Genomic DNA, 13,121 nt, shown 5'->3' with positions numbered 1-13,121 from the left:
AAAGCGATTAAAGTCAGTGTTATCAATCAGAATATAAATATTACATAAACATCTATAATTAAATATAGATACGAGTTTGTATGTAAACATATACTTAAGTAAGTAAGTAATAAATACAAGTACAATTTAACCACCAAAATACTTTTTTACTTCGAATTTACTAAAACCAGTTTAATTGTTTTATACAGTTAGGTGTGTAACTTCGTCGAGACCTTCCGGAATACGTAAAGAAGTGTCTGTGTCCAGACTATTCTGTCTGGCAACGGCGTGAATATGCAAATATGTACGTAAAGTTCTATTTATTTTATAATCTGTTGCACTTAAAGTTTACAATCGCAAAACTACATACATAAGTATATGCATGAAGCACTATAAAATAAATAGTACAGCGTTTATTAAAGATGAACGTGAGTGCTTAGTTATATTTATTACCCATGCATTACGCGTTCACCCATATTTCCATGGAATGCCTGTGCATTATTTATAACAATTAAAGATAATTTTTAAAGTAAACAACTTGTTGGTGTCTGTGGTTCAACAAACTGGTAATAATAAATGCTAAATACTAGGCGAGGTAGTTAGTCGCTAAACGTTAAGTAGAACTAGAAACATCTTCATACCTAAGTAGTTTTGCATTGAGAGCGAGCGCAAAGTGGACATAACGGAATAACACGAAAGATTGTATGTGGTTAGTAATTGTACGTTGAGCGTTATCATTTGGAAAGTGAATAGTAACTAATCCAATCTAAAACGATTATGATAAAAGTGAGATTTTCGTAGATGATTTATGTAGACGCCAACGACGACGAAACCTACCTAGGTATGTAGAATGAAATAGTTATCACTCATAATCATAACTGACAACGGATTTAACTTTTCAAATACGAGTACGTAACATCATACCATACATATTCCATAGACTCCTGCACTCGGCACCAAGATTATAAGCTTAATGTATTGCGTTGTCGATAGTTATTTTTTATCTCAATGTGCAGCGAGATATAGTATAGTATCTTCATCGCAAGAATGTAGAGTTATTCTTTTGCTATTCCTAAGTGAAATAACTATTTTGAAACCGCTGAAGATGCGAAACTTATATGCTGTTAAATGTCAATAAAAAAATCGATTATCTTCTCAGCGCATAACTGACTAGAACAAGACCGATTATATCCAGATAGCATAAATAAATATTGAGATATCATACCAAAAAATCTAAATTAGCTCGTAATTTTCAACACAAAAGCCCCACCGTACACAACTGAAGAGGTTTTCATACATAGTGAATAGAAAAGTGTCGAATCGAACATAACTTATGTACGAGGTCTGTTTAAAAAATAGCGGGAATTATAATAATTTTAAAAAGTATTTGTTCATCTACATTAATGTTATCTCCTTCAAAGTAGTTCCCATTCGATTTTATATACTTATACCAGCGTTTCTTCCAATCGTCGAAACACTTCTCAAACTCCATTTTTGGGATATAAAGGCTATCTCAAATGTGCTCTATCAGCGATTTCATCTATGGTTGTAAAACGAAGATCGTACAGAGCCATGTCTGCTTGCTTTTGGTCAAGAATTCACGAAGAATTATATATGACCATTCATTGTAATTATAATAATTTTACATATTAATCGATATATGTATATGGTAAAAAGTCCAATGAAAATATGAACCCAAAAAATTTTGGCACGGGGACATATTTTTTTTTATTATTAAAGGGTGATTTTTTAAGAGCTTGATAACGCATAAAATTTGCAAAATCTCATCGGTTCTTTATTTGAAACGTTAGATTGGTTCATGACATTTACTTTTTGAAGATAATTTCATTTAAATGTTGACCGCGGCTGCGTCTTAGGTGGTCCATTCGGAAAGTCCAATTTTGGGCAACTTTTTCGAGCATTTCGGCCGGAATAGCCCGAATTTCTTCGGAAATGTTGTCTTCCAAAGCTGGAATAGTTGCTGGCTTATTTCTGTAGACTTTAGACTTGACGTAGCCCCACAAAAAATAGTCTAAAGGCGTTAAATCGCATGATCTTGGTGGCCAACTTACGGGTCCATTTCTTGAGATGAATTGTTCTCCGAAGTTTTCCCTCAAAATGGCCATAGAATCGCGAGCTGTGTGGCATGTAGCGCCATCTTGTTGAAACCACATGTCAACCAAGTTCAGTTCTTCCATTTTTGGCAACAAAAAGTTTGTTAGCATCGAACGATAGCGATCGCCATTCACCGTAACGTTGCGTCCAACAGCATCTTTGAAAAAATACGGTCCAATGATTCCACCAGCGTACAAACCACACCAAACAGTGCATTTTTCGGGATGCATGGGCAGTTCTTGAACGGCTTCTGGTTGCTCTTCACCCCAAATGCGGCAATTTTGCTTATTTACGTAGCCATTCAACCAGAAATGAGCCTCATCGCTGAACAAAATTTGTCGATAAAAAACATTTCGAACCGAACACTGATTTTGGTAATAAAATTCAATGATTTGCAAGCGTTGCTCGTTAGTAAGTCTATTCATGATGAAATGTCAAAGCATACTGAGCATCTTTCTCTTTGACACCATGTCTGAAATCCCACGTGATCTGTCAAATACTAATGCATGAAAATCCTAACCTCAAAAAAATCACCCGTTAGAAGAAAAATCTTCCCTCTTAATTTCTTCAAAATATCTAATATCATATTTCATATTATCGGTAAAAAATTTATTAGAAGCACTGAGGTCCTCTTGTTCGATACAGGGGGCCTTGAAAGCGTATGTTCCTATTTTGACAAGAAGGGTGATGTCACATTACAAATTCAATATTTGTGCATAGTTTTGTTCCGATATCTTCACTAGTGCTTACTTTATATATTGTAAAGTAAATGATTCAAATCGACTTCAAAGTTCTGGTCTGTGGGAAGTGGCTTATCAATCAATCGATTTGGCCCATTTTCAAAACACATCATTGGGATGCATAAGGTTTTTGAGCCATAAGTGGGCAGAGCCACGCCCATTTCAATTTCTGTATACCAATTTGAGTGCAACTCTTCTGTACCATCTTTACCATGGTATGTAAGGTTTCTAGTGTTTTTCCCTATTGAATTGAAGCATTTTTAATAGTTTTCAACATAACCTTTCTATAGGAGATGGGCGTGGTTATAATTCGATTTCTTCTATTTTGAACTATATAATTAAATGGCTAAAAGAAACGACCCTAGAAAGGTGAATATATGTAGCTATAGTAGTTTACGAGATATGTAACTCTATTTATGGCATAGTTATGGCGCTTTATATGTATTCAGTGGGCGTGTCAATGGTCCGATTACGTCAATTTTCAATGCTAACCTCCTTAGGCTAAGGAATATGTGTACCAAGTTTCATTAAGATTTCTAAATTTTCTAAATTTTAAATTTATTTTTAAGTTATCGCTTGCACGGATAGATCGAAAGACAGACAACCGGATTTCAACTCCACTTGTCAACCTGATCATTTATATATATATAACCCCATATCTAACTCTTTTATTTCCGGGTGACACAAACAACCGTTATGTGAACAAAACTCTCTTTAGCAACTTTGTTGCGAGAGTAAAATTATATCGTACTTCAGTGGCGCCTGGACGTTGCGACTCCTTATGTTGCGCCATTAGAGACATCTTTTTTCTTACGGATCATCCCAACATATGATGGCTTCATGGCACAAAGTCATAGGTCATAATTCAATAAAATAAATCGACCTCCTGCATAATGGTGACTCTAATAGCCTATAATAATAATCGTATTAATGTATTTAACATTTAGGACATGCACAACATGTCGTATGAGTAACGCTGCTAATTTATTATTGAAATCACTGTTTGATGAAACTTTTGCTATAAATTTTGGATTTTTTTCTTCGAAGGCTTTCACTCAACGACACACAAAAGGGTAGTCCCGTTAGCTAAAGCAACTAATGGCCTCTTACTATTCAAATGTAAATAAGTATGACTGTATTGAAAATAAATAGGTTATGCACCATTAAAAGTAACAACTTTTCAAATGCCTCTTAGTACTTTCGAATGAATATGTTTCAGAAGTAGAATGTTTAAATGAAATGAGGTCATAAAAACCTATTAATGCGCGTATGAAAATATTACCGCTGTCAAACGCAATTTAAATGCTTAAGCTGGCAATATTTCTGAGTGAAAAGGAGTTCAGCTTTGAAAGAGTAAGAATTTCGCATATTTTTCGATATACACAAGTGTATGTATTTAAATTTGTTTATATTTCTATACATACACTCTGAATGGAGCTGGCAGGTATATATAGATTTCTAAATAAATACACAAAGCTAATCTTTAGATGGCCATCAGCGGATAAACATGCTAGCGCTTGCTGAGCACTAAACTAGGACACTTCTTAAGCGTATACAGAGCATAGGTATGGAGACTACTCCTTTTCACTTTTAACGGCGTTTGAGGTGCGGTTAATATTGAAAACACATATGCACAGTTGTGTGAGTGTAAGTGTGTGTTTATATATTAGCTTTCAAAGTTGTTGATTTCAATACGAACTAAGTCAAGCGCCTTTATCTTAAAACTAAAAGCATTTTCCTTACACTGCTTCTGCAATGTTGGTTTTGGGTTAATCGACTTTTTACATATTTATATGCATAAAGGGTAGTTTTAGAGGTATGGAATTCGGTAGAAAGTTAGTCGTCAAAATAAGCACAAGTTTTGGAGGTTATGTGCAGTTTACTATATTAAAAGTAGATGGAAGAATCCTTTTCTCTAAAAAAATACGCTTTATACACATACGTATGCGTGTATTTAGCAAATAGCAAGTGTGCGAATATACAAAATAAAGTTTGGAACATAGTATTTACATGGATTTTTATATAAGATATATATTACGTGAGGTGTTCAAAAAATAACGGGAATTTTAAAATTGTCCAAAAGTCCAATTGCCAATTTTTTTTTATTTTTTATTATATTATTATACCCAACAGTACAATATTTAGCTATATTCATTGCTTACTCTGTCTGTAGCAGCCACTAAGATTAGACCCCTTCTTATGAACTTGGCCATTTTTCGATTGTTAAACGCTCACACTTCGTCCAGACTTTACTCTGTGCGACTTTTTTCTATTTTCATAAATTAACAGAACCTTAAGGGCCTTCGTTTTACAAGCATACGATAAATCGCTAATAGAGCTATCACAAAAATCGAATATGAGAAGTATTTCGATGTTGATCGGAAGAAGCGCTACTTTGAAGGCGCCAACATTAATGTAGACGAATGAATAAATAATTTTTTTTTTTCAAAAATGAAAATTCCCGTTATTTTTTTGTACACCCTTCATATGATTTTGTAAATACTCTGACTTTAATTTCCCTATACACCAATTTGCATTGATACTCTTACGAGTATGAGGTTGTTTACTCCTAGAACGGAAGAATTTATATACTTATGTATAGGTATGTGGGTTGACTCAACCTTTAAATATTTCTTTCATTTGAATACAAGAATATTATTGTTTTGAAGATGACTTTCATATATACTGACACATATAAATATAATACATATGTATGTATGTAGTATGACGCCTCTTCGTCGAGACAAGATAGCCATTTAGATTTGGCCTTCAAGTAAACCAAGTTAAGTTCCTTAATATATGCTCTTATAATAAAAATTTTATTAGAAATATATTTATATTTGTTTTTCAAGGAATCTTCAACAAATGAAATTTATATGCACTCATCTCAGTATTAAAGTTTCACATAAAGCGAAGAGATAAATTCGAAAGTAATGTACTTGTGTTTAGTTGCTACTAACTTATTGTACAGAGCGAAGTATAGTCAGGATGATTAATAAGTTTGAATAAACTGTTTCTCTAAACTTGATTTGAAAATAAAATCGCTCGCTATCATATCAAAAATTTTTATGACGATTTGTGGCGTGAGATTTTCCTTTAAATAATTCCTAAATTCCTATTATTATTTCCTTTCAAGTTACTATAAAATATACCTCCATCCATTAATACCCACATTTAAGTCTCTGAACTCGCAACTCATTTCACAATACTCGTAGATACATACTCGCAATAAACAGAGCAAAAGTTATGCAGTAACCACAGTGAAACTTAATATACTGCTGTGTGGTATGGTACTTAACCACATCTAAAAATATAAATTTATTAGTTAATCAACTATTGATTGATGTAACACAAGTTGGGGTAACTAAATGATTGGGTCATAGTGGTAAACTAAGAAATTTAAGTCTACATATGTGTGTATCAAGGAATTCGTTTATTATTTTTGGTATGGTGAAATATATTTTTATATTTTGGAAAGTGCGTATAAATGATAAATGATTTCTATTTGATTTCTATACTCTCGCAACAAAAGTTGCTAAGAGAGTATTATAGTTTTGTTCACATAACGGTTGGTGGTAAGTCCTAAAACTAAACGAGTTAGGTATAGGGTTATATATACCGAAATGATCAGGGTGACGAGTAAAGTTCAAATCCTAAAATCGCACTATGAAGGGGCATATGTGGATGTAATTTTTTTGGGGAAGTGGGCGTGGGCCCGCCCCCTATTAAGTTTTTTGTACATATCTCGTAAACTACTAAAGCTATATCACTGAAACTAGATATTAGATACTAGATACTAGAACTTTGTTTTAGGTACTACCTTACACAGTCCAAAAATGGAGGAAATCGGATTATAACCACGCCCACCTCCCATACAAAAGTTATGTTGAAAACTACTAAAAATGCTTTAACTCAGTAAGGGAAATCACTAGAGACCTTAAATTTCATTATAAAGATGGTACAGAAGAGCTGCACTCAAAATGGTATACAAAATTTTAATTGGGCGTAGTTCCAATGGTGTGTTGTGAAAATAGTCCAAATCGGTTCACAACCACGGCAACTTCCCATATATCAGAACTTTGAAGTCAATCTGAACCGTTTACTTTACAGTATATAAAGTAAGCACTAGTGAAGCTACCGCATTTAAAGAGTGGCATCGCAATTCTAAAAATCGTCGAAATCGGTCCATAAGTTTTCAAAACCCTATATAACGAATATGAGGACCTCAGCGCTTCTAAAAAATTTTTTATCGAAAATATAGGTAAGTCTCTCAGATATTTTGAAGAAATTCAGAGGGAATATTTTTCTTCTAATAATATGTCTTTCAATGGACTATATACCATATATATGCCGAATATGTGGGTCAAATTGTTTGTTATATTAATAAAATTAAATAAATAAACTGTGAGACTATATAAAATGTTTGGCGATACCCGAACTTACCCCTTCCTTACTTGTTTAAAATGTTTATTAATTGTATAAATGCAGAATAGTTTTTTCAATTCTCTGTTTCTCAAAAAATTTGCATGGAAAATCAACAACAATTTCATCGATTTGAATTCGATACAAGAGAGTATGCGGATATCTCCTCGATGTGGTATAACCACTATCTTCAATGCTACCAAATATTGTTTTACGGATTATAGACCAGTTATAGTTTTACCTTTTTAATCGGCAAAAATCCCTGTTGCACCCTCCTTCAGTATATATATATATATATATATATATATATATATATACATGTTGTACGAATGGATGAAAACACTCCAGCTCTGAAAGTGTTCGATGCAGTACCCGCTATATATATATATATATATATATATACATATATGGCGTAGAAACCGCTTAAGCGATTATAGCCGAATCCACCAGAGCGCGCCACTCGTTCCTCCTTTTTGCTTTTTGGCGCCAACTGGAAACACCAAGTGAAGCCAGGTCACTTTGCACTTGGTCTTTCCACCGGAGTGGAGGTCGTCCTCTTCCGCGGCCTCCTCCAGCGGGTACTGCATCGAACACTTTCAGAGCTGGAGTGTTTTCATCCAATCGTACAACATGACCTAGCCAGCGTAGCCGCTGTCTTTTTATTCGCTGAACTATGTCAATGTCGTCGTATAAATCGTACAGCTCATCGTTCCATCGTCTGCGGTATTCGCCGTTGCCAATGTTCAGAGGACCATAAGCCATACGCAAAACCTTTCTCTCGAAAACCCCGAGAGTCGTCTCATCGGATGTTGTCATCGCCCACGCTTCGGCGCCATACATCAGGACGGGAATAATGAGCGACTTGTAGAGTTTGATTTTTGTTCGTCGAGAGAGGACTTTCCTGTTCAATTGCCTACTCAGTCCAAAGTAACACCTGTTGGCAAAAGTGATTCTGCGTTGGATTTCAAGGCTGACATTGTTGGTGTTGTTAACGCTGGTTCCCAAGTAGACGAAACTATCTACTTCTTCAAAGGTATAACTGTCAGCAGTGACGTGGGAGCCAAGACGCGAGTGCGCTGACTGTTTGTTTGATGACAGGAGATATTTCGTCTTGTCCTCGTTCACCACCAGACCCATACGCTTCGCTTCTTTATCTAGTCTGGAAAAAGCAGAACAAACGGCGCGGTTGTTGCTTCCGATGATATCAATATCACCGGCATACGCCAGCAGCTGTACACTCTTGTAGAAGATTGTACTCCTCCAGTATACCCACTTTTAATAGATACCATTGTGTCACGACTGAGGCAAGGGAAGATTGGAAAGAGTTCGGCATGTGACATTCTAGAGGTTTAGCTAGGGCTCCATCGTTGGGTATTCGGGTTCCTCAATAGCACAGCATTCAAAGAAGAAGTCTCAATATCTACTATTTTAACTTGAAATAAATTGCAATTGTTATGTAGAAAGCATGTTCACTACTCGAAACTAAAAGATTCCCTAAATGTTTATTGTACAGATTTAAGCATTTCTCCATCAAAGAAAGTAGCGGAACGCTTTCCGCACACCTAAGAGGACATATTAGTGCAAGGTTACACCGAAAATACTGTCAGTTTGTTTGGATATTTGGTATTGTTTGTTCGAATCGCTCTTCTCCAAAGCTTGACGCATCGAAGGCAGCTACAATTTTAATCAGTTGACCAGCTATTCTCTTATTTCCACAATTAATTCATTTTCGGGATAAAAATATTTTCGAAAAGGTCACTGAGTTAAGCAGCCACCCTCTTAATGGAAATCATTTTGTGTTTACAGCACTATCTCACAAACCAAGTAAAGCTTTCAGCTTATAAGTTAGTAAGCAGCGGCAATAGTAATAAGGAGAGATGGAAAATGGTTTTCCAATGAAAGGGTAATCTTTCTAACACTTGCACTATACCTTAGTGGTGAACTGGATTGTAGTCATAGAGTATGTTATCTACAGACTGTCACCCATACATATGCACATACAAACTGCGTATTTGAGAAATATGTACATTAAGAATAAACTAAAACAATCTCTTATTGCAATCATACTAAATTCCAGAATTAGCACATGTTTATGCACACATATTGTTTGTCTCCCTTCTTACTAACCTTAGTTGTCAATCATACAGAAAATAAGGCGTTCGCTTATCATTAAGAACTGTACTCATAGTGAAATGATACATACCCACATGTGATGCGGTATACAAATATCGGTAAGTACATGCGTTCAGAGTAACAATAACTGATCGGAAATATCGTATTTGCTCATATTAACTAACGTTAGATATGCTATGCGCTACTATTGCAGTGAGGAAGCCATAGTAATGTCGGTTGTTGTCGCCCTTTATGCGTCAATGATCGTTTACAATTCATACGAATGCATCAATGCTTGCAAATACACTTAAAGGGGCAAACCCTGTTGGACTCGATTTGAAGAGAATGACAGCAACTGGTTTTGACGTTTGGAGTTAGCATTAGCTGGGTGATAAAGTGTTTTAGTTGTATGTGTTATGAGAAGAAAAATCTTATAATATATGTATATCGAAAGGGTGGATCGTCTTTACAACTTCAAAAAAGGTTGTAAGAGTAAACCAATTATTCGAAGTTTCGATTTGAGCTCCAACGGGGTATTTAAGTTTGCATATCTAAAATTTTCTGTAATTCCGCATTACAAAGTTCGCCTGCTGCTCAGTAACTAAAGATGCTAACCGTGCAGTATGAGTGGGCGTGTGCCTGTACTCGTATTATAGAGATTTGATTTCAAAACTTTAGATAAGCAGTTTAACAGTTACTTACATTGTTGTTAAAAATAAACATGTTTTGTGTACTTAAATATACCCTGTTGTAAATTGAAGAATATCACGAGCAAGGTTTTGTAAATAATCATTAAAAACAGAGTTTGTTAAAAACGGGTTGGTTAATAGATTTTCACTCAAGGCAGATCTTGAAAGCATTTAGAATGAAAAAAATATATAGGCAACGCCCGCAGACCGAATTGCCAAAGTCTCGAATTAAAACCCCTTAGACGGTCAGAATAATACGATATTTTTATAGTATAATATAAGGCTGTGTACTACAAATAGGAAGAGCCCGGTAAAATGCATAACGCAGGTATTAGATTTTTGGAAACTACTAGAAGCTCTAAGAAAAATCGATCCCAATGTAGATTGAGCTTTTCAATTAAAGCTGGAAAGTGTTTTAAATCGGTTAGGTTAGGTTCAATAGCTGTACCTCATCAGCGGAGACTAATAAGGATAGACCTTTGTAATGAAAAAAAAATGTACGCCCTCAATTAAATTTAAGAATCTACAAAGCGCCAAGAACCTACCTGAGATATTTTACTTCTACATCTGCTAATTCGCGAGTATGTACAAGAATTGAGATCCAAGAAACTTTTACATAGATCTCGCCAAGGCGGGTCATTCCCAAAATAAATATTTAGAAGATTCTACCTCGCCATCCTCAAAGCAGCTTCTGCAGCTATGATCCACTAAAATGTTTAGTTTGAGCGCGTGAATCCCGTTGAAACAATGTCCAGATAGAAGCCCTATGACTAAGAAAATATTGCGCTTACTGAGGGCGAAGAGTTCTCTAGACTTCTTGTGATATACCTTGGGTATGTAGGATCTTGCGACAAGTTTAAAAACTTTTAGAGATCTACAATTAGCTCAAAATCTCCAATAACTTCCATTTTTCGATTTTCATTCACTATAAGCTTTAGTAACTATTCAACTAGTGGATTTCTAAACATCTTTTCGCGTCTCGCTCTGGTGTAGGGTAAAAATGTAGTTTGCCATCATTCATGAGTTGAGTTCTCCGCATGTGTCAATGCTAATATATAATATTTACATTAATGAATTAATAGACAGTTATTGATTTAATATAACATGCGTAAATGGAATTATTTTCAATGATTAATAATAATACTATCGTATTGCATACTTGCAATCAGTTGCATATTCACGCCCAACACATTAAATGTTGACCCTGCATTTTATCGCCAAAGAAATAATGTTAATGCCACATTTCATAGATCATCCGACTACTTAATTAATACAGTGAAGTCAATTATTTGCAACCAGACGCGGTATTTTCAAACGGACTTATATTTATTAGTACAACAAAGTATGTTGTACATACTATACATATGTATGTGTATAAATGTATGCATTTGCATCTAGAAATATTTTTTTCTCAACAAAATATGTGATAAGCCTTCTAAATTAACTCTATTGATAAACGTATGCACGTCCTATGCCTTGAACTTTTTCTGTCATTCTCAAATGCACTCAATAAACCATATTTAGACCACTTTTTGTAGTTCGCCGAAATGAGTAACCCAAGTATATGAGTTCCAATAAACAAATATGTAAGTATGTAGAATATTTATATATAATGTATGTACATATATATATTATATATAAATCACTTTCATCTTTGTGTGTAGTAAAGAGGTATCGAAGGGCTAATTGACAATAGAGAATATAAATGAGTGAAACTCAAATTTGGATTTTTACTCATTATTTTGGCTCAAAATTAATTAATATTATTTTTAAATAGTTTAAAAATATATACAAAAAACAGTTTTTTTTTTGTTTTAATACACAAAATAAAACTATTTCTCAAAATTACACTGAAAATTATAATTTTCTAATTGGAGTGAAAAAATAAAATAATTCTTATATGTTATCTGAGCATCTTCAGCTTGATGATCTGCACGAAAATTCGTTCTTCTCCTTCTAATCTTCTAAATTTTAATTATTTTGACATTTCATTTGTCACTTTGAGTTTTATAGCCTTTTCGCACAGAAGTTTATTAATCAATTAAACGGTCTTTGCTCGATTAAAGCACTGATTTAGATCGATTTACCATACTATGAAAAAAAATCATAAAAATCTTATTTTACTACAATAATTTTTAATCGAACACAAATTGAGTTGAAAATGCAATGCAACTCTGCTTGTTGTTGACCACGCTGTAGATTTGGCTGAAATATGTGTACTGCAACTGGACGGTAGATGTCGCTGCTGGAAATAATGATTGTGGGTTTTGATAAAATAGCAATCAACAAAATGTATAAAAAATATATAACAACTGATGGTTTATCTAGTAGCCGGCAGTGTAAAGGGAAAAACTGGTTTCTCAATTATAATCTAATCTGTAGAAATTAATTTGGCTGTGCGAAAAGGCTATTAATGAGTTATACTAAAAATTAACTCAATTAAAAGTTCCAGAAAATTGCTTGTGATACAAAACTTAGAACCCAGCGCTTTCTTCTAATTCTTATATTGTATTCAACACCCTGCAAAATCAGCGAAATTGTTGACTAGTATACTTTGAGTGTACTTTATTGAGCACTCAAACATTTGAGTGACATACAAGTCATGAAAAATTTGCTTATTCGATGATAACATCAAAAACAGAAAGAAAATTGTCTCGAAAACTGTCGCTTAAATATTGTTGAGGTGTAAGGGGTGGATGGGCGTTGTAATCATACTAAAAGCCGGAACCGGTGGAACTATAAAATAGAGTAGAAATGGTTGAAAACGAAAAATAATAAAAAATCAATGCTTAGCCATTGAGCTCGTCAGTTCTTGTACTCACAACTATTTTCCGTTTTCGAAACTCAAATATAATACTCAATTAAGCTCTACAGAATATATGGACCAAGAGTCGATTGAGATCATTAAATTCGCTGAACCGTTTAATAGTTGCTAGAAATTTATAAGAAATTCCGATTGAGAGGGAATCGAATAATCTCTCCTGCCAAAAAAACTTTGAATGTACTTTATTGAGCACTCGAGCATTTGAGTGACATAAAGTGTAGTAGAAAATTTGCTTATTCG

The 13,121-nt window shown here is 34.3% G+C and overlaps 1 protein-coding gene across 5 annotated transcripts in view; it reads left to right on the top strand.

The window, feature by feature from the left end:
* LOC105217161 (ras-related protein Rab-32) overlaps positions 1-13,121 on the top strand; it is a 32,572-nt gene that overhangs the window by 11,064 nt on the left and 8,387 nt on the right. Inside the window, exon 1 of one of the 5 annotated variants that reach the window (XM_054234974.1) lies at positions 619-820. The exons of the other annotated variants lie outside the window; for them this stretch is intronic. The gene's annotated coding sequence lies outside the window, so the exon portion shown is untranslated. Of the gene's footprint in view, positions 1-618; positions 821-13,121 lie in introns of those variants that run through there. 5 annotated transcript variants of the gene reach the window in all.

This window comes from Zeugodacus cucurbitae, chromosome 6 (genome assembly GCF_028554725.1).
Source record: "Zeugodacus cucurbitae isolate PBARC_wt_2022May chromosome 6, idZeuCucr1.2, whole genome shotgun sequence".
In the NCBI taxonomy this organism is placed as follows: Eukaryota; Metazoa; Arthropoda; class Insecta; order Diptera; family Tephritidae; genus Zeugodacus; species Zeugodacus cucurbitae.
The sequence above is the reverse complement of the archived record's forward strand: the minus strand, read 5'-3'. Positions and strand labels throughout refer to the sequence as shown.